The 22,163-nt window shown below is 36.2% G+C and overlaps 2 long non-coding RNA genes across 6 annotated transcripts in view; one reads left to right on the top strand and one right to left on the bottom strand.

The window, feature by feature from the left end:
• Positions 1-22,163, top strand: part of LOC146904522 (uncharacterized) — a 39,071-nt gene that overhangs the window by 12,279 nt on the left and 4,629 nt on the right. The window lies entirely within an intron of this gene.
• LOC146904523 (uncharacterized) overlaps positions 19,487-22,163 on the bottom strand; it is a 3,495-nt gene continuing 818 nt past the window's right edge. Inside the window, exons 2-5 of one of the 2 annotated variants that reach the window (XR_015017694.1) lie at positions 21,297-21,415; positions 20,921-20,989; positions 20,403-20,729; positions 19,487-19,782 (exon numbers count right to left, since the gene is read on the bottom strand). This is a non-coding gene — a long non-coding RNA (uncharacterized LOC146904523). The remainder of the gene's footprint in view (positions 19,783-20,402; positions 20,730-20,920; positions 20,990-21,296; positions 21,416-22,163) is intronic. The other variant, XR_015017693.1, reaches the window with a different exon arrangement.

The raw sequence follows: 22,163 nt of genomic DNA, 5'->3' as shown, positions 1-22,163 counted from the left end.
AAGTCCTTATCTTTTTACTTTAGTTTTGGATGTACTGACGGAACACATCCAAGAGTTAGCACCGAGATGTATGCTTTTTGCAGATGATGTAGTCTTGCTTGGTGAGTCGAGGGAGGAGTTAAACGGGAGGCTAGAGACTTGGAGGCAAGCCTTAGAAGCGTACGGTTTCCGCCTGAGTAGAAACAAGACGGAATATATGGAATGTAACTTCAGTAAAAGGAGAAGTGGGTCTACCTTAGAGGTGAAAGTTGGAGATCATATCATACCCCAAGTTACACGGTTTAGATATCTTGGGTCCATAGTACAAAATGACGGAGAAATAGAAGCTGATGTACATCATCGTATTTGTCATACCCCAATTTTTGACCTAAGATACCACTGACATGTGTCGATGGGCCCTACATTCGTACGTCGTTTAACCCTGATCAGTCTCCGACTTTTTTGTGAAAAATTCGGCAGAGAGGTATTTTAAAATACCTCATTTATTTAATTCCGAGTCGGGCCCTCTTCTCTCTTTTAATTTTATTTATTTTTATCCTTATTTCCATCTTTTATCTTTTATTATTTTTTTTTATTAACTTTAATTTATTTAAGTTTTTTATTATTAACTTTAATTCATTTTAGGTTTTAATTAATTTTAATCTTTATTTTAATATTATTCTTTTTCCTTTATTGTTTTTTCTTTTTAGTCTTTATCTCCTTTTTTAGTTTCATTTCCCGTCCAAGTCCAAGAAGGTTGTCCAGGTTCAAATCCAATCCAGCCTGCCACGCCTCATCTCATTTCCGTCCCCATCTGCAACAATTCCAGGAACAGAAACTCGTTACCCCTTCCCCAATTCAAGCACAATTCCAGCACAACCCTAAAGCCAATTTGTTCACTATATATACAACCTGCAAAACACAAGTTTAGGGGGCCAAAAATCGGCAATCACAGCTAGCCAAAAAAGCACGATTTCATCATCATAGAGCCAATTTCCAACATGGTACCACATCACAGATCCCACCACACAAAACCTGCAACATACAAACTCACACTTTCACCATTCAAATAAACTCCATCTTAACAACAACAACGAGTGAAGGAAGAAGGTACAGGAAGCTCCATCGGATGCCTTCATATAGCTCCTTCCCCCGGCAACCACACCGCCGTCGCCGTTTCCATTGCACACCGTAGCTGTTTCCACAACCGGTACCCCCACCGCGAGCAACTCCCTCCTCTAGCAAGCACCATCGTCTCCGCCGTAGCAGCGCAGACCTCTGATCTGTTTCCCCTCTCTTGGTCGCCTTCTGTGTGGATCTCTCGTTTTCTGCAAAAAGTTTGGTAACACAGTGTTTATTCAAATGCTTAAACTCTTTCCTTTCTCATTTTTTTAGCCCTTAGTTTTAAGAATTCTGAAAACACTTGCTTCCTAGTTTTTAAGCGTTTATTTGCAGATTAGCTTTAGAGTTGTTTTTCTTTCATTTTCCCAAACCGTTTGATGCTATTACGCAATTATATATATGTGTGTGTATGATTCAGTTTTAGTTCCATAGTTTGGATTGCTACGTGTTATTGATATTGAATTCAAGTAGTTTTCATATTACGGCACCGTTCATTTCTACTTTCAATTAAAGAATCCATTATCTACTTGTTGGTACCTCATTATTATTTTCATTGCTTGTGTTACGATTCATATTAATTTCAATTGCCATTCTAGTTAATCGATATCCATCCTTTGCATTTAAATTAGGTTGCACTTTCCAATTTGTTCTTTTAAAATTCCTTCAGGGTAGTATGCCATATTGGTTATTAGTTTCTTATGCAATTTGCTGGTGTTGTTATGTATATAAATTCTCCATGTTCCTAAGCTACTACTTTGTTGAATTCCAATTGGTTATTTTCATTCTTGCTGCTGTTTAATTCTAACTACTGTGCTGAATTCCAATCGCCTATTTTCATTGTGCCATGCCTTTTGATTTGTTGTGATTTGCTTCGGCTATTTGTTTCAAGTATATTGGTGTAGTTTTCTCTGTGGCAGTGGGATTTATACTCAATTAAAGTTTCTTGCGGCTGCTGTGATTATTTCAATCCAATTCCACTACTTGCGGCTGTTCTATTCCATTCCAATTGCAAGGTCGTGGCTGCTCTCCAAAGTTAAAGAGATTCCATCATAAAGAGAAGTCGTGGCTCCTTTGCATTTCATTTTTTTAATTTCTTCTTCATGCATTTTTATTTTCTCTAGCATTTTATTTTTCTTTTCTCTTGCATTTTTAGTTTAGGTTTATTATTCTGCACTTTATTATCATTCATGCATATTTATTTTTTTCATCGTTTATTTTATTGCACGGATTTTAGAATGTAAATTTAGGCTTAATGTAAATCATGCATATTTATTCTTTCCGCAGACTTTAGAATGTATATTAGGTTTAATGTAAATACACCTTTAGTTTAGATTTATTATCATGCATATTTATTTTTTATCGCAGACCATAGCATGTATAATAGGTTTTTTGTAATAGCTTAGGTGCATGTGTGTGTGCGTGTGTGTATGCCTTTATCTCTCTTTCTAGTTTAGGTTAAAGGTTCTTGTAGTGATCCAACGTCACTACAAGATACCTACGCTTTTATTTTTCTGCTCCGTTAGTTTAATTTCATTCCAATTATTTCAAAAACAAACAAAAACATGCAAATAACCAAAAATCACAAAAAAATATCTTTCTTAAATAAACCTTGATCTTAAATCAAGTGACCGTCTTTTTTGTTTTATTTTCTTAATCAAACTTCAATCAATTTAATCTTACTTCAAGTCTTTTTTGTCAATATAATAAAAAACACAAAACAAATACTCATTTGCCACTTGGCCTTTTATTTTAAAACCTTTTCAAAAACATTAAAAAACACTCAACCAATCAAACGTCAATTTTTACCACGAACTACGTGATTTTGATCCTTCACGGGTACGTAGGCAGAGGACACTCGTCCTTCCAAATCAATAAAATGTAGATAATTAGGTCTTCCCTTTTTTAATCATTTCAAATTCTTTTTTTCAAAAAAATAAGCAAGTTATAGCACATTAATTAAATAAAATCAAGAGGTTCCCGTAGAGTACTACGGACATAAAGGGTGCTAACACCTTCCCTTTATGTAACTAACCCCCGAACCCTAAATCTTTTTCAAATGGGGTATTTTGAACTTTCTTTCCCCTTTTCCTTAAAAATTAAAATGTTCAGTCGTGAAATATACAAGTGAGTCAAACGCTAATCAAATAGCATTGATCTCCGAAAAATGACGCGACAGAAATGGCGACTTCACTGGGGAGCCCCTTAAGAGGGTTGAGCCTAACTTGGCTTTATTTAAAATTTGTGCTATAACTTGCTTAAAATCAAAAAAAAAAAAAATATATAAAAGATGGAAATATTTGTATACATGTTCTCCCTTCTTCTTCCTTCTTTCTTCTAACGTGAGTGGTAAGATAAGTCCTACACCCGGACTTGAGAGAAATTTAAGATAGGACGGTGGTATAATCATAGTGCCTTGCCAAGAGTGAATTTTGGTTTGTGACACATGTGATAACCCCACTCAACTGAGGGATCTTGGAAGTATACTATGTTGGCATGAGTATTCGTGTTTGGCATGTTATTTTCAAGTGACTGTCGAAAGTTGAGGACCTTTAGTTACCTTTAACCCCTCTTGGCCTTTTAGGACGTGGTGCGGTGGCTAATCATGAGTAATCTTGGTTTAGTTGACACGCGATACCACACTCAGACGAGACTTTCTTACGAATATTATTGGAACGGAAGTATTTCCGTAACCTGATAGTGTTCGGAAGTGGTTGATAACTCTGGGAACTTGGTAGAACCCGTGATACAGGTACATTTGAAAACCATAGTCCTTACCAATGGCGTTGTTACCCTTGACTCCAACATGTGGACTTAACCTCACCATATATTCACCGTTTGTGTTAGCATAACCATGCATACATGCATTCATTCATAAAAACTTTTTCCCATCAAAACATCGAAAGACTTAGATAAGTTCTTGTAAACATCGGAGGAGTAGACCTTATAAAGAGGGACACCAAGGAATACAGTTTCAAAAGTCTTAAACTAGACCTTAGCTTTGTTGGGGACTTTGGCTTTGGCTTTGCTTTTGTTCTTAAAGGAACCGTTTTTAACATTTCAAATTATCAAATGAAACAATATTCCTTATGATGTTTACAATTACTTTGACAAATCCTTCGAAAAATGTGTCTATTTTTGCATAAGTTTCATGCATCATTTTGCATTTCATAGTCTCAATTCCGAGTCTCACAAATTTTTCTTTTCCATACAAAGGTCAACCCATTTCAAAATTGGTCCGATGTCTTCATTCAAATTCAACTCGCAAATGCAAGCATTCGTGCAAACACAAAAAATGGATCAGCTTGAACAAGAGGTCCACGAGCTTCGTGAAGAGGTAACAACGCTTCGGGCCGAGGTAGAGAAGTTAACTAACTTAGTATCTTCACTGATGGTTACACAGGGTCAGCTACTTCCAGCCACAACCTCAACAACAGGCTCCAAGAGCACTGCAGTTTGATCTGATTCCTATGAAGTACGCGGAGTTACTTTCGTATTTGCTTAAAAAGAGCTTCGTACAAACTAAGGCACCTCTTCCAGTACCGAAGAAATTGCCGGCTTGGTGGAGACCTGATCTCTTTTGTGTCTTCCATCAAGGGGCACAAGGTCATGATGTTGAGCACTGTTTCTCTTTGAAGATTGAAGTCCAGAAAATGATCGATGACAACGTCTTGCCTTTCAAGAATTTGAATCCGAGCGTGTAGCCACAATTGGGTCGCTGTCAATGTTCTTTCTACTACTCATCTGCTCATTTAATGTGTTTGTTGTTTGTCTTTCCAAAAAAAATCCTTTCGTCCTGCCCGAGACGAAAGTGAACTTGTGTAGGGCTTTTCGCTTCATGTATTTTTCATCATTAAAAAAGTCGCTTTGATCCCGACTTTGTTTTTATTTTGTGCTTTTTTTGGAAAAATGGTAATACAAAAAAACCAAAAAATAAATTTCATTCTCAAATATCTGCATAATCATAACTTACATTTGTCAAAATCAATAATCAAATCATGCATTAATAAACCCGTTGAACACATTAACCATGTACTCTCTTCCAACTTTGAGTTCCCTGTGTCCGAAGCTGAAGAAGGGAATGAAGAGATTCCCGACGAGATCTCTCACATACTGGGGCATCTTAGCCATCGAAGCTGCCAACAAAATATCAAGGAGATTATCCAGAAGATGACATTCAATTACAAAGACTGGCTCGGGGTGCTACCATTCGCTTTGCTCAAATATCGTACTTCAGTACACATTTCAACAGGGGGCAACCCCCCTCCTTCCCCAATATGCAACATGGAGGTCGTGCTTTCCGTGAAGGTCGAAGTCCCGTCAATAGGAGTTCTGCTAAAGTCCAAGCCTAATCGAATTTAAATACACGACGACCTTTGTACAAATATATCAAAAGAGGTTTGAAACAAGCTTCTAACAAGAAGGCTCGTCCCCTTGAATTCAAGAAAGAGACTTTGTGCCCAACTTTGTACTACTTTCCAACCAGACTCCAGGGGCAAGTGGACGCCTAATTATGAAGACTTGTGAGCAATGACTCTTACAATCATGGATGGTGACAAACTCACATGTCCTATGAATGCCGGTGCAGTCAAGAAATACTTTGTCAAAATAAAAGCTCGATAAGTCGCAAACCTGAAAAAGTGACTTAGGCAAAAATGAGCGTCTCGGTGGACTGAAAACCCGAAAGGGCGGGCCAGGCAAAAATTAGAGACAAAAAAAAATGATGGTTATCCTGATAGATTGAAAACTCGAAAAGGGCGATCTATGCAAAAGTTAAGGATCATGACAAGTAACTGCATCAGTCAGCACAGTCCACTTGGGGCATCCAGTCGTCAAAAGAACCTCCGATTTGAAGCATCTACAAATCAAAGACTCGGAACAGGGGCATTCAAAGTTGTTAGGGAGAATAACAGTTATTGTGTTCAATGTACCTTCCAATATATTTACCATTTTCCAAGTTTTTTAAAGATCTGTGGAGCCATGCCATTGGTAGGTCATCACTCTATTCATCAAACTTGAGCCTGTGCCCATTTATTTGGAACTCTCATTTATTCTATTTGCAAAATTTCTTCTATTTTTGATGGCAATACTTGAAGCAAAAATTTTCAAAAAAATACAAAACTTTTTTTACATCTTTTGAAGAGTGTGAACAACAAACACACTCTCTTTGAACTCATGAGTAGTTGAAGAGTACATCAACATCACCCTCGAAAACGGTCACATTCCGAAAGAGAAACATGGCTAAGCACAATGAAGAGGACCTCTGCTTCGAGCAAGATGCTTTCACAGTAAAAAAATATATATACAAAAAATATACAAAAATAAATGCTCGCTAAGTCGAAAAACCTGAAAAGGCGGCTTAAGCAATAGAGAGCGTCCCGGTGGACTGAAAACCCGAAAGGGCGGTCCAGGCAAAAATTAGGGGCACAAAAAAGGAATATACTCCCGGTGGACTGAAAACCCGAAAGGGCGGTCCAGGCAAAAGTTAGGGACTTTCAAAACAAAAAGAACATAAAAAAAACACGACTGTTGAAGCATATCCGTGGGAGAACACTCCGTGTTGGTTTACAAATGGCGACTTCTCCCAGATTTTTGGTCAACAATGAGCTTTATCCCCAGGGGCATCAATTGCTACCTTGTGCCAGGCTTCACCCCATCAATGGCTCAATTTGTTCACAATAATATCATCTCGAAGGAAGTTTGCCGAGTGTTTGTACTGTGTTGTCAGTCCGCCTCCCATCCTGCCTGTCTTGTCTCGTTTCATCGAGTTACCCGTCGTCATATACAGTTTATACGGACGTACAAGTTACATTCATACATTCATACAATCATACAACATACATTAATACTTGCATGTATTCATACATTCATACATTAATACTTTCCCATATTCATACATTCATATATACACAACATATCCACCTCATCGTTCATACATGGTCGCATTTATCACTCAGAAGTTATTCTCCCCTTTCAGTCCGGTCCTCACTTATCGTTGTGCCAAGCGGCAAGTTCTGTAAATAAACAGTTGGCAAATTATCTTTTATTTCAAAAGTGTCATCCCCAGCGTTACCTGTTCCAGTGATGTCACTAATCAATTTCAATTTCAATTTCAATAGTGTCATCCCCAGCGTTGGCTGTTCCAGTGATGTCACTAATCAATTTCAATTTCAATTTCAATTTCGATTTCAATTTCAATTTCAATTTCAATTTCAATAGTGTCATCCCCAGCGTTAGCTGTTCCAGTGATGTCACTAATCAATTTCAATTTCAATTTCAATTTCAATTTCAATAGTGTCATCCCCTGCGTTAGCTGTTCCAGTGATGTCACTAATCAATTTCAATTTCAATTTCAATAGTGTCATCCCCAGCATTAGCTGTTCCAGTGATGTCACTAATCAATTTCAATTTCAATTTCAATTTCAATTTCAATTTCAATTTCGATTTCAATTTCAATTTCAAAAGTGTCATCCCCAGCATTAGCTGTTCCAGTGATGTCACTAATCAATTTCAATTTCAATTTCAATTTCAAATTTCAATTTCAATTTCAATTTCAATTTCAATTTCAATTTCAATTTCAAAAGTGTCATCCCAGCGTTAGCTGTTCCAGTGATGTCACTAATCAATTTCAATTTCAATTTCAATTTCAATAGTGTCATCCCCAGCGTTAGCTGTTCCAGTGATGTCACTAATCAATTTCAATTTCAATTTCAATTTCAATTTCAATTTCGATTTCAATTTCAATTTCAATTTCAATTTCAATTTCAATAGTGTCATCCCCAGCGTTAGCTGTTCCAGTGATGTCACTAATCAATTTCAATTTCAATTTCAATTTCAAATTTCAAGTTCAAAAGTGTCATCCCCAGCGTTAGCTGTTCTGGTGATGTCGCTAACCAATTTCAATTTCAATTTCAATTTCAATTTCAATCAATTTCAATTTCAAATTTCAATAGTGTCATCCCCAGCGTTGGCTGTTCTAGTGATGTCACTAATCAATTTCCATTTCAGTTTCAATTTCAATCAATTTCAATTTCAATTTCAATTTCAATGGTGTCATCCCCAGTGTTAGCTGTTCTAGTGATGTCACTAATCAATTTCCATTTCAATTTCAATTTCAATATCAATTTCAATGGTGTCATCCCCAGCGTGAGCTGTTCCAGTGATGTCACTAATCAATTTCAATATCAATTTCAATTCTAGCAGTGTCCTCCACAGCGTTAGCTGTTCTAGAGATGTCGCTAAGAGTCTCGTCGTCATTAAGCTATCATACCCAACCAATACGGTAGTAGACAATCTTTCCCCAGTGAAACTACATTTCCCCTAGCGGAGTCGGATCCCATTCTTCAACAAATTTGGGTATCCCGTCGTTGTTTCTCGTCTCAGTCAAGTCAACTTTGTCGTCCTGCATTCATACAAGCATTTCAAGAGCATTCATAGCATCTTAGGTCCAAAATTGGTGTATTTTGTATTTAAGTCTCTTCGCTCCGATCGAATTAAAGATTCCATCTTCAAATCTCCGGACAAAGAAACTTAAATAGGGGCATCTGTCATACCCCAATTTTTGACCTAAGATACCACTGACATGTGTCGATGGGCCCTACATTCGTACGTCGTTTAACCCTGATCAGTCTCCGACTTTTTTGTGAAAAATTCGGCAGAGAGGTATTTTAAAATACCTCATTTATTTAATTCCGAGTCGGGCCCTCTTCTCTCTTTTAATTTTATTTATTTTTATCCTTATTTCCATCTTTTATCTTTTATTATTTTTTTTTATTAACTTTAATTTATTTAAGTTTTTTATTATTAACTTTAATTCATTTTAGGTTTTAATTAATTTTAATCTTTATTTTAATATTATTCTTTTTCCTTTATTGTTTTTTCTTTTTAGTCTTTATCTCCTTTTTTAGTTTCATTTCCCGTCCAAGTCCAAGAAGGTTGTCCAGGTTCAAATCCAATCCAGCCTGCCACGCCTCATCTCATTTCCGTCCCCATCTGCAACAATTCCAGGAACAGAAACTCGTTACCCCTTCCCCAATTCAAGCACAATTCCAGCACAACCCTAAAGCCAATTTGTTCACTATATATACAACCTGCAAAACACAAGTTTAGGGGGCCAAAAATCGGCAATCACAGCTAGCCAAAAAAGCACGATTTCATCATCATAGAGCCAATTTCCAACATGGTACCACATCACAGATCCCACCACACAAAACCTGCAACATACAAACTCACACTTTCACCATTCAAATAAACTCCATCTTAACAACAACAACGAGTGAAGGAAGAAGGTACAGGAAGCTCCATCGGATGCCTTCATATAGCTCCTTCCCCCGGCAACCACACCGCCGTCGCCGTTTCCATTGCACACCGTAGCTGTTTCCACAACCGGTACCCCCACCGCGAGCAACTCCCTCCTCTAGCAAGCACCATCGTCTCCGCCGTAGCAGCGCAGACCTCTGATCTGTTTCCCCTCTCTTGGTCGCCTTCTGTGTGGATCTCTCGTTTTCTGCAAAAAGTTTGGTAACACAGTGTTTATTCAAATGCTTAAACTCTTTCCTTTCTCATTTTTTTAGCCCTTAGTTTTAAGAATTCTGAAAACACTTGCTTCCTAGTTTTTAAGCGTTTATTTGCAGATTAGCTTTAGAGTTGTTTTTCTTTCATTTTCCCAAACCGTTTGATGCTATTACGCAATTATATATATGTGTGTGTATGATTCAGTTTTAGTTCCATAGTTTGGATTGCTACGTGTTATTGATATTGAATTCAAGTAGTTTTCATATTACGGCACCGTTCATTTCTACTTTCAATTAAAGAATCCATTATCTACTTGTTGGTACCTCATTATTATTTTCATTGCTTGTGTTACGATTCATATTAATTTCAATTGCCATTCTAGTTAATCGATATCCATCCTTTGCATTTAAATTAGGTTGCACTTTCCAATTTGTTCTTTTAAAATTCCTTCAGGGTAGTATGCCATATTGGTTATTAGTTTCTTATGCAATTTGCTGGTGTTGTTATGTATATAAATTCTCCATGTTCCTAAGCTACTACTTTGTTGAATTCCAATTGGTTATTTTCATTCTTGCTGCTGTTTAATTCTAACTACTGTGCTGAATTCCAATCGCCTATTTTCATTGTGCCATGCCTTTTGATTTGTTGTGATTTGCTTCGGCTATTTGTTTCAAGTATATTGGTGTAGTTTTCTCTGTGGCAGTGGGATTTATACTCAATTAAAGTTTCTTGCGGCTGCTGTGATTATTTCAATCCAATTCCACTACTTGCGGCTGTTCTATTCCATTCCAATTGCAAGGTCGTGGCTGCTCTCCAAAGTTAAAGAGATTCCATCATAAAGAGAAGTCGTGGCTCCTTTGCATTTCATTTTTTTAATTTCTTCTTCATGCATTTTTATTTTCTCTAGCATTTTATTTTTCTTTTCTCTTGCATTTTTAGTTTAGGTTTATTATTCTGCACTTTATTATCATTCATGCATATTTATTTTTTTCATCGTTTATTTTATTGCACGGATTTTAGAATGTAAATTTAGGCTTAATGTAAATCATGCATATTTATTCTTTCCGCAGACTTTAGAATGTATATTAGGTTTAATGTAAATACACCTTTAGTTTAGATTTATTATCATGCATATTTATTTTTTATCGCAGACCATAGCATGTATAATAGGTTTTTTGTAATAGCTTAGGTGCATGTGTGTGTGCGTGTGTGTATGCCTTTATCTCTCTTTCTAGTTTAGGTTAAAGGTTCTTGTAGTGATCCAACGTCACTACAAGATACCTACGCTTTTATTTTTCTGCTCCGTTAGTTTAATTTCATTCCAATTATTTCAAAAACAAACAAAAACATGCAAATAACCAAAAATCACAAAAAAATATCTTTCTTAAATAAACCTTGATCTTAAATCAAGTGACCGTCTTTTTTGTTTTATTTTCTTAATCAAACTTCAATCAATTTAATCTTACTTCAAGTCTTTTTTGTCAATATAATAAAAAACACAAAACAAATACTCATTTGCCACTTGGCCTTTTATTTTAAAACCTTTTCAAAAACATTAAAAAACACTCAACCAATCAAACGTCAATTTTTACCACGAACTACGTGATTTTGATCCTTCACGGGTACGTAGGCAGAGGACACTCGTCCTTCCAAATCAATAAAATGTAGATAATTAGGTCTTCCCTTTTTTAATCATTTCAAATTCTTTTTTTCAAAAAAATAAGCAAGTTATAGCACATTAATTAAATAAAATCAAGAGGTTCCCGTAGAGTACTACGGACATAAAGGGTGCTAACACCTTCCCTTTATGTAACTAACCCCCGAACCCTAAATCTTTTTCAAATGGGGTATTTTGAACTTTCTTTCCCCTTTTCCTTAAAAATTAAAATGTTCAGTCGTGAAATATACAAGTGAGTCAAACGCTAATCAAATAGCATTGATCTCCGAAAAATGACGCGACAGAAATGGCGACTTCACTGGGGAGCCCCTTAAGAGGGTTGAGCCTAACTTGGCTTTATTTAAAATTTGTGCTATAACTTGCTTAAAATCAAAAAAAAAAAAAATATATAAAAGATGGAAATATTTGTATACATGTTCTCCCTTCTTCTTCCTTCTTTCTTCTAACGTGAGTGGTAAGATAAGTCCTACACCCGGACTTGAGAGAAATTTAAGATAGGACGGTGGTATAATCATAGTGCCTTGCCAAGAGTGAATTTTGGTTTGTGACACATGTGATAACCCCACTCAACTGAGGGATCTTGGAAGTATACTATGTTGGCATGAGTATTCGTGTTTGGCATGTTATTTTCAAGTGACTGTCGAAAGTTGAGGACCTTTAGTTACCTTTAACCCCTCTTGGCCTTTTAGGACGTGGTGCGGTGGCTAATCATGAGTAATCTTGGTTTAGTTGACACGCGATACCACACTCAGACGAGACTTTCTTACGAATATTATTGGAACGGAAGTATTTCCGTAACCTGATAGTGTTCGGAAGTGGTTGATAACTCTGGGAACTTGGTAGAACCCGTGATACAGGTACATTTGAAAACCATAGTCCTTACCAATGGCGTTGTTACCCTTGACTCCAACATGTGGACTTAACCTCACCATATATTCACCGTTTGTGTTAGCATAACCATGCATACATGCATTCATTCATAAAAACTTTTTCCCATCAAAACATCGAAAGACTTAGATAAGTTCTTGTAAACATCGGAGGAGTAGACCTTATAAAGAGGGACACCAAGGAATACAGTTTCAAAAGTCTTAAACTAGACCTTAGCTTTGTTGGGGACTTTGGCTTTGGCTTTGCTTTTGTTCTTAAAGGAACCGTTTTTAACATTTCAAATTATCAAATGAAACAATATTCCTTATGATGTTTACAATTACTTTGACAAATCCTTCGAAAAATGTGTCTATTTTTGCATAAGTTTCATGCATCATTTTGCATTTCATAGTCTCAATTCCGAGTCTCACAAATTTTTCTTTTCCATACAAAGGTCAACCCATTTCAAAATTGGTCCGATGTCTTCATTCAAATTCAACTCGCAAATGCAAGCATTCGTGCAAACACAAAAAATGGATCAGCTTGAACAAGAGGTCCACGAGCTTCGTGAAGAGGTAACAACGCTTCGGGCCGAGGTAGAGAAGTTAACTAACTTAGTATCTTCACTGATGGTTACACAGGGTCAGCTACTTCCAGCCACAACCTCAACAACAGGCTCCAAGAGCACTGCAGTTTGATCTGATTCCTATGAAGTACGCGGAGTTACTTTCGTATTTGCTTAAAAAGAGCTTCGTACAAACTAAGGCACCTCTTCCAGTACCGAAGAAATTGCCGGCTTGGTGGAGACCTGATCTCTTTTGTGTCTTCCATCAAGGGGCACAAGGTCATGATGTTGAGCACTGTTTCTCTTTGAAGATTGAAGTCCAGAAAATGATCGATGACAACGTCTTGCCTTTCAAGAATTTGAATCCGAGCGTGTAGCCACAATTGGGTCGCTGTCAATGTTCTTTCTACTACTCATCTGCTCATTTAATGTGTTTGTTGTTTGTCTTTCCAAAAAAAATCCTTTCGTCCTGCCCGAGACGAAAGTGAACTTGTGTAGGGCTTTTCGCTTCATGTATTTTTCATCATTAAAAAAGTCGCTTTGATCCCGACTTTGTTTTTATTTTGTGCTTTTTTTGGAAAAATGGTAATACAAAAAAACCAAAAAATAAATTTCATTCTCAAATATCTGCATAATCATAACTTACATTTGTCAAAATCAATAATCAAATCATGCATTAATAAACCCGTTGAACACATTAACCATGTACTCTCTTCCAACTTTGAGTTCCCTGTGTCCGAAGCTGAAGAAGGGAATGAAGAGATTCCCGACGAGATCTCTCACATACTGGGGCATCTTAGCCATCGAAGCTGCCAACAAAATATCAAGGAGATTATCCAGAAGATGACATTCAATTACAAAGACTGGCTCGGGGTGCTACCATTCGCTTTGCTCAAATATCGTACTTCAGTACACATTTCAACAGGGGGCAACCCCCCTCCTTCCCCAATATGCAACATGGAGGTCGTGCTTTCCGTGAAGGTCGAAGTCCCGTCAATAGGAGTTCTGCTAAAGTCCAAGCCTAATCGAATTTAAATACACGACGACCTTTGTACAAATATATCAAAAGAGGTTTGAAACAAGCTTCTAACAAGAAGGCTCGTCCCCTTGAATTCAAGAAAGAGACTTTGTGCCCAACTTTGTACTACTTTCCAACCAGACTCCAGGGGCAAGTGGACGCCTAATTATGAAGACTTGTGAGCAATGACTCTTACAATCATGGATGGTGACAAACTCACATGTCCTATGAATGCCGGTGCAGTCAAGAAATACTTTGTCAAAATAAAAGCTCGATAAGTCGCAAACCTGAAAAAGTGACTTAGGCAAAAATGAGCGTCTCGGTGGACTGAAAACCCGAAAGGGCGGGCCAGGCAAAAATTAGAGACAAAAAAAAATGATGGTTATCCTGATAGATTGAAAACTCGAAAAGGGCGATCTATGCAAAAGTTAAGGATCATGACAAGTAACTGCATCAGTCAGCACAGTCCACTTGGGGCATCCAGTCGTCAAAAGAACCTCCGATTTGAAGCATCTACAAATCAAAGACTCGGAACAGGGGCATTCAAAGTTGTTAGGGAGAATAACAGTTATTGTGTTCAATGTACCTTCCAATATATTTACCATTTTCCAAGTTTTTTAAAGATCTGTGGAGCCATGCCATTGGTAGGTCATCACTCTATTCATCAAACTTGAGCCTGTGCCCATTTATTTGGAACTCTCATTTATTCTATTTGCAAAATTTCTTCTATTTTTGATGGCAATACTTGAAGCAAAAATTTTCAAAAAAATACAAAACTTTTTTTACATCTTTTGAAGAGTGTGAACAACAAACACACTCTCTTTGAACTCATGAGTAGTTGAAGAGTACATCAACATCACCCTCGAAAACGGTCACATTCCGAAAGAGAAACATGGCTAAGCACAATGAAGAGGACCTCTGCTTCGAGCAAGATGCTTTCACAGTAAAAAAATATATATACAAAAAATATACAAAAATAAATGCTCGCTAAGTCGAAAAACCTGAAAAGGCGGCTTAAGCAATAGAGAGCGTCCCGGTGGACTGAAAACCCGAAAGGGCGGTCCAGGCAAAAATTAGGGGCACAAAAAAGGAATATACTCCCGGTGGACTGAAAACCCGAAAGGGCGGTCCAGGCAAAAGTTAGGGACTTTCAAAACAAAAAGAACATAAAAAAAACACGACTGTTGAAGCATATCCGTGGGAGAACACTCCGTGTTGGTTTACAAATGGCGACTTCTCCCAGATTTTTGGTCAACAATGAGCTTTATCCCCAGGGGCATCAATTGCTACCTTGTGCCAGGCTTCACCCCATCAATGGCTCAATTTGTTCACAATAATATCATCTCGAAGGAAGTTTGCCGAGTGTTTGTACTGTGTTGTCAGTCCGCCTCCCATCCTGCCTGTCTTGTCTCGTTTCATCGAGTTACCCGTCGTCATATACAGTTTATACGGACGTACAAGTTACATTCATACATTCATACAATCATACAACATACATTAATACTTGCATGTATTCATACATTCATACATTAATACTTTCCCATATTCATACATTCATATATACACAACATATCCACCTCATCGTTCATACATGGTCGCATTTATCACTCAGAAGTTATTCTCCCCTTTCAGTCCGGTCCTCACTTATCGTTGTGCCAAGCGGCAAGTTCTGTAAATAAACAGTTGGCAAATTATCTTTTATTTCAAAAGTGTCATCCCCAGCGTTACCTGTTCCAGTGATGTCACTAATCAATTTCAATTTCAATTTCAATAGTGTCATCCCCAGCGTTGGCTGTTCCAGTGATGTCACTAATCAATTTCAATTTCAATTTCAATTTCGATTTCAATTTCAATTTCAATTTCAATTTCAATAGTGTCATCCCCAGCGTTAGCTGTTCCAGTGATGTCACTAATCAATTTCAATTTCAATTTCAATTTCAATTTCAATAGTGTCATCCCCTGCGTTAGCTGTTCCAGTGATGTCACTAATCAATTTCAATTTCAATTTCAATAGTGTCATCCCCAGCATTAGCTGTTCCAGTGATGTCACTAATCAATTTCAATTTCAATTTCAATTTCAATTTCAATTTCAATTTCGATTTCAATTTCAATTTCAAAAGTGTCATCCCCAGCATTAGCTGTTCCAGTGATGTCACTAATCAATTTCAATTTCAATTTCAATTTCAAATTTCAATTTCAATTTCAATTTCAATTTCAATTTCAATTTCAATTTCAAAAGTGTCATCCCAGCGTTAGCTGTTCCAGTGATGTCACTAATCAATTTCAATTTCAATTTCAATTTCAATAGTGTCATCCCCAGCGTTAGCTGTTCCAGTGATGTCACTAATCAATTTCAATTTCAATTTCAATTTCAATTTCAATTTCGATTTCAATTTCAATTTCAATTTCAATTTCAATTTCAATAGTGTCATCCCCAGCGTTAGCTGTTCCAGTGATGTCACTAATCAATTTCAATTTCAATTTCAATTTCAAATTTCAAGTTCAAAAGTGTCATCCCCAGCGTTAGCTGTTCTGGTGATGTCGCTAACCAATTTCAATTTCAATTTCAATTTCAATTTCAATCAATTTCAATTTCAAATTTCAATAGTGTCATCCCCAGCGTTGGCTGTTCTAGTGATGTCACTAATCAATTTCCATTTCAGTTTCAATTTCAATCAATTTCAATTTCAATTTCAATTTCAATGGTGTCATCCCCAGTGTTAGCTGTTCTAGTGATGTCACTAATCAATTTCCATTTCAATTTCAATTTCAATATCAATTTCAATGGTGTCATCCCCAGCGTGAGCTGTTCCAGTGATGTCACTAATCAATTTCAATATCAATTTCAATTCTAGCAGTGTCCTCCACAGCGTTAGCTGTTCTAGAGATGTCGCTAAGAGTCTCGTCGTCATTAAGCTATCATACCCAACCAATACGGTAGTAGACAATCTTTCCCCAGTGAAACTACATTTCCCCTAGCGGAGTCGGATCCCATTCTTCAACAAATTTGGGTATCCCGTCGTTGTTTCTCGTCTCAGTCAAGTCAACTTTGTCGTCCTGCATTCATACAAGCATTTCAAGAGCATTCATAGCATCTTAGGTCCAAAATTGGTGTATTTTGTATTTAAGTCTCTTCGCTCCGATCGAATTAAAGATTCCATCTTCAAATCTCCGGACAAAGAAACTTAAATAGGGGCATCTGTCATACCCCAATTTTTGACCTAAGATACCACTGACATGTGTCGATGGGCCCTACATTCGTACGTCGTTTAACCCTGATCAGTCTCCGACTTTTTTGTGAAAAATTCGGCAGAGAGGTATTTTAAAATACCTCATTTATTTAATTCCGAGTCGGGCCCTCTTCTCTCTTTTAATTTTATTTATTTTTATCCTTATTTCCATCTTTTATCTTTTATTATTTTTTTTTATTAACTTTAATTTATTTAAGTTTTTTATTATTAACTTTAATTCATTTTAGGTTTTAATTAATTTTAATCTTTATTTTAATATTATTCTTTTTCCTTTATTGTTTTTTCTTTTTAGTCTTTATCTCCTTTTTTAGTTTCATTTCCCGTCCAAGTCCAAGAAGGTTGTCCAGGTTCAAATCCAATCCAGCCTGCCACGCCTCATCTCATTTCCGTCCCCATCTGCAACAATTCCAGGAACAGAAACTCGTTACCCCTTCCCCAATTCAAGCACAATTCCAGCACAACCCTAAAGCCAATTTGTTCACTATATATACAACCTGCAAAACACAAGTTTAGGGGGCCAAAAATCGGCAATCACAGCTAGCCAAAAAAGCACGATTTCATCATCATAGAGCCAATTTCCAACATGGTACCACATCACAGATCCCACCACACAAAACCTGCAACATACAAACTCACACTTTCACCATTCAAATAAACTCCATCTTAACAACAACAACGAGTGAAGGAAGAAGGTACAGGAAGCTCCATCGGATGCCTTCATATAGCTCCTTCCCCCGGCAACCACACCGCCGTCGCCGTTTCCATTGCACACCGTAGCTGTTTCCACAACCGGTACCCCCACCGCGAGCAACTCCCTCCTCTAGCAAGCACCATCGTCTCCGCCGTAGCAGCGCAGACCTCTGATCTGTTTCCCCTCTCTTGGTCGCCTTCTGTGTGGATCTCTCGTTTTCTGCAAAAAGTTTGGTAACACAGTGTTTATTCAAATGCTTAAACTCTTTCCTTTCTCATTTTTTTAGCCCTTAGTTTTAAGAATTCTGAAAACACTTGCTTCCTAGTTTTTAAGCGTTTATTTGCAGATTAGCTTTAGAGTTGTTTTTCTTTCATTTTCCCAAACCGTTTGATGCTATTACGCAATTATATATATGTGTGTGTATGATTCAGTTTTAGTTCCATAGTTTGGATTGCTACGTGTTATTGATATTGAATTCAAGTAGTTTTCATATTACGGCACCGTTCATTTCTACTTTCAATTAAAGAATCCATTATCTACTTGTTGGTACCTCATTATTATTTTCATTGCTTGTGTTACGATTCATATTAATTTCAATTGCCATTCTAGTTAATCGATATCCATCCTTTGCATTTAAATTAGGTTGCACTTTCCAATTTGTTCTTTTAAAATTCCTTCAGGGTAGTATGCCATATTGGTTATTAGTTTCTTATGCAATTTGCTGGTGTTGTTATGTATATAAATTCTCCATGTTCCTAAGCTACTACTTTGTTGAATTCCAATTGGTTATTTTCATTCTTGCTGCTGTTTAATTCTAACTACTGTGCTGAATTCCAATCGCCTATTTTCATTGTGCCATGCCTTTTGATTTGTTGTGATTTGCTTCGGCTATTTGTTTCAAGTATATTGGTGTAGTTTTCTCTGTGGCAGTGGGATTTATACTCAATTAAAGTTTCTTGCGGCTGCTGTGATTATTTCAATCCAATTCCACTACTTGCGGCTGTTCTATTCCATTCCAATTGCAAGGTCGTGGCTGCTCTCCAAAGTTAAAGAGATTCCATCATAAAGAGAAGTCGTGGCTCCTTTGCATTTCATTTTTTTAATTTCTTCTTCATGCATTTTTATTTTCTCTAGCATTTTATTTTTCTTTTCTCTTGCATTTTTAGTTTAGGTTTATTATTCTGCACTTTATTATCATTCATGCATATTTATTTTTTTCATCGTTTATTTTATTGCACGGATTTTAGAATGTAAATTTAGGCTTAATGTAAATCATGCATATTTATTCTTTCACTACAAGAAATCTGGTAATTTGCCAGGGGCAGAAACCCTGGCAAAATGCAGAAATCCTTGGCAAATGGACGTTTTCCAGGAGCTTTGCCAGGAGCAGAATCGCCAGCAAATCTGCTCATCGCAAATGACCCTGCCAGGGGTTTAGCTCCTGGCAAATGCGCTCCTGGCACAAGCCCTAGCTCAACCCCTGGCAAATTGTGTCTGCATGATTGCAGACTTTTCTGACGCATTGCAGGCTTTTGCAGATGATCACATCAGTCATTATCAAAACATGCCAGGGAAATTGCCAGGGATTAACCCCTGGCAAAATGTGTACGAATATTTTTTAAAAAAACATTTTTTAAATGTTTAAAAAAACGTTTTTTAAATGTTTAAAAAATCAAAATATTAAAATTTAATAATTAGAATAATTTAAAAAAAACATTTTAAAATTAACTTCAAAAAATTATACAAATTAACTTCAACAAAACAAAAACACAAACCTAAATACATATTACAAAATTACAAGATATAAACAATAGTATAACATCATTCATTTATGAATAAAAGAAATTAAGGATAACGAAGACATCAAACATAGTCAATTTTTTTATATATATGATTGCAACAACACAAATGTATGGGGACTATAAAACTCCATTGGTAAATAACAAAGTTGATTTATTATTTGAAATAGCTACAGAAAAAGGAAGAAAATATTAACTCAAAATCATTGCCTTTGGATGTGTACCAAATCAAGTGCTTCAACTCTTGAGTATTAGATGTCCGTATCAGTCCAAGCTTGAGAAGTTAAAAATGCGAATATACCTAAATCATTCCATTAAAGACATAATGAATATCAAAGTATTCTAAGAATTCTACTACAAACTCACTTAGAATATTTTCCGTCAATTGCATCAATGCCATATATTAAAGAGTTAAAGATATGAAAAACAATTAAGTTCTTACTCTTGAATATTACCCCTATGCCTTCTGACATTAAACCTCAATATGCTAAATAATTCAAAAATGTTACTAGTGAAAAAATAACTACATCTTTTACAACTATTCTAGTTAAATCAGAGACAAACAAATGAATCAATTTACATGAATAACAAATAAAAGTTATAAATATTGGGGTGTTGCATTCTCCACTCCATTTAAAAACATTATGTCCTAAAAATTGAATTATAACTTAAAACATTGTTTCTAAAAGGTTCAAGAGCAAAGGAACTCTAAACCTCAACACTAGAGAACAGCCACTGCCCTCCCATTTGAGACCAGAGGGAACTAAATGCTACAAAAAAAAAAAACAATTGAACAACCTACAACATCAGCTACAAAGAAATAGCAGCGGCCTGAAGCGATTAAGGCAATAACAGAAGCTACTCCAAACTAAAGAAAGAAAGAAACCAAGGAAAACAATTATGTATGTCGTCGAGTCTTACTTGTATAGTAGCAAGTCTTCTATCAAATCCTTTTCTCTGCGCTTTTTCAATTCATTTTTCCTTATGTAGTTTCCCATCTGAAGATAACATATCAGATAAGAGTTTGAAAATTTAAGAATTACAACTTTGCAGTTCTTCTAACAATATGATGATACTTGAATTTTCGTGACTCTGTTACTAACTACACCAAAGTTCCTCTCAACTCTGATGGTTCACGGATCCTTAACAAAGTTCACAAATGACTATACTGGCATCTAAATGTTCCAAGTGTTTGAAGCAAAGATATTTTAATCCATTTAACAGAAATGCAGCCACTGTCAACCTAACCTATATCAACCAAATTAAATGCAACATGCAAGTATTAGGATTCCAAATTAAATGAAATTGGCAATGTCGCAACTACAATCTCTACCTCAACTATGTTTGATTCCACTACTTCAGATTGCCATGTAAACGGTTAACATGTACAATTTCTTTCTTACTAATACATAAAAGAAAAGAGAGAACATCCCAAATACCTCCTTGTTCCTTGATAAATTTGTCATAAGTTTCAAATGCATGACTCTCTACGCATTCTGTAAAGTGATCTGCACTTGCAAAATCATAAACACATATCAAAAATTGAAGAACCAAGCAGACAGGTTGGAATGCTAGAATGTGTAATTCAGTAAAACATGGTACTTTTGATTATTTAGCAAAAGCGAACTGTCAGTTTGTACAGGTACTAAGATTCAGTAATTCATGTGCTGATATTCACAGTATTTTCAACTATCGACTCTTCAAAAACAAATCTTATGGATAGATTGCTACTAAGATTTTGCAGGATGATATCTTTTGAGTACTAAACAACAAGATACCAGCACATTAAAGGAAAAAAGTTGCAAAAGATCTTACTTCCATAATGAGCAAATGATGCATTTCATTCCAGCTCTCGGCAAAATGCACTTTTTTCAGATAATCCGCTCGTCTCCACCAACCAAAACTCTCATACATGTGGAGAATTGACATAAAGGCTGCCACAAATATATAACAATAGTTAAGACTTATGCTGAAATGTCACAATCACACTGCACTGTGACTCCCTACATTTACAAGTAATTAGACAAATATTTGAATGTGATACTAAATTAGTATAGTAATTTTCATGTACTACTAATGAATTTCAACAGAGTGAAGAATGGTGGAACTAAGTTCCCCTCATTGAAGATGGATTTAGCACAGTAGAGCTAGATTAAACATAATACACACACATTTAATACACAATTTGCAAATTAAACATCACTTTGATCAAAAACAACTTAACATAATATTCTTTAAAAATTAAACACAAGCTTTCTAATTCATAAATTACTAATATCATCTGAATTTGGCATATTTAAAATCATCAATCAAACAAACACAACATGCTTAATTTGATGGCTTCTTAAAAAACCAGAAAATATATAAAAGTCCTTAAAAATAAAAATACTGGACATACTACTTGTGTCTTCTTAATTTGTGATATAGCTAGCTATATCCCACCCACTACACTTGCTATTTTCCACTAGATATTGTGTCTGCAGAGAGAACTCGGTCATATTGTCAACATTAATAGCAATGCAATAACTAATAGTGATAGCAGAATTTAGAGACCACTCCATAAAATCTAACTTTAGACTGAAAAAGACATTAGTTAGCTTGGTTTCCATTCGACAATTTAAAGGAATCATAGCATATAAAAAAATTAATTCATTCCATCATACAGATGGATCCACCATCTTT

This window comes from Medicago sativa, chromosome 7 (assembly GCF_051527215.1).
Source record: "Medicago sativa cultivar Bolivia chromosome 7, Bolivia_mono, whole genome shotgun sequence".
NCBI classification, from domain to species: domain Eukaryota; kingdom Viridiplantae; phylum Streptophyta; class Magnoliopsida; order Fabales; family Fabaceae; genus Medicago; species Medicago sativa.
This window is presented reverse-complemented; position numbering and strand designations above follow the sequence as displayed.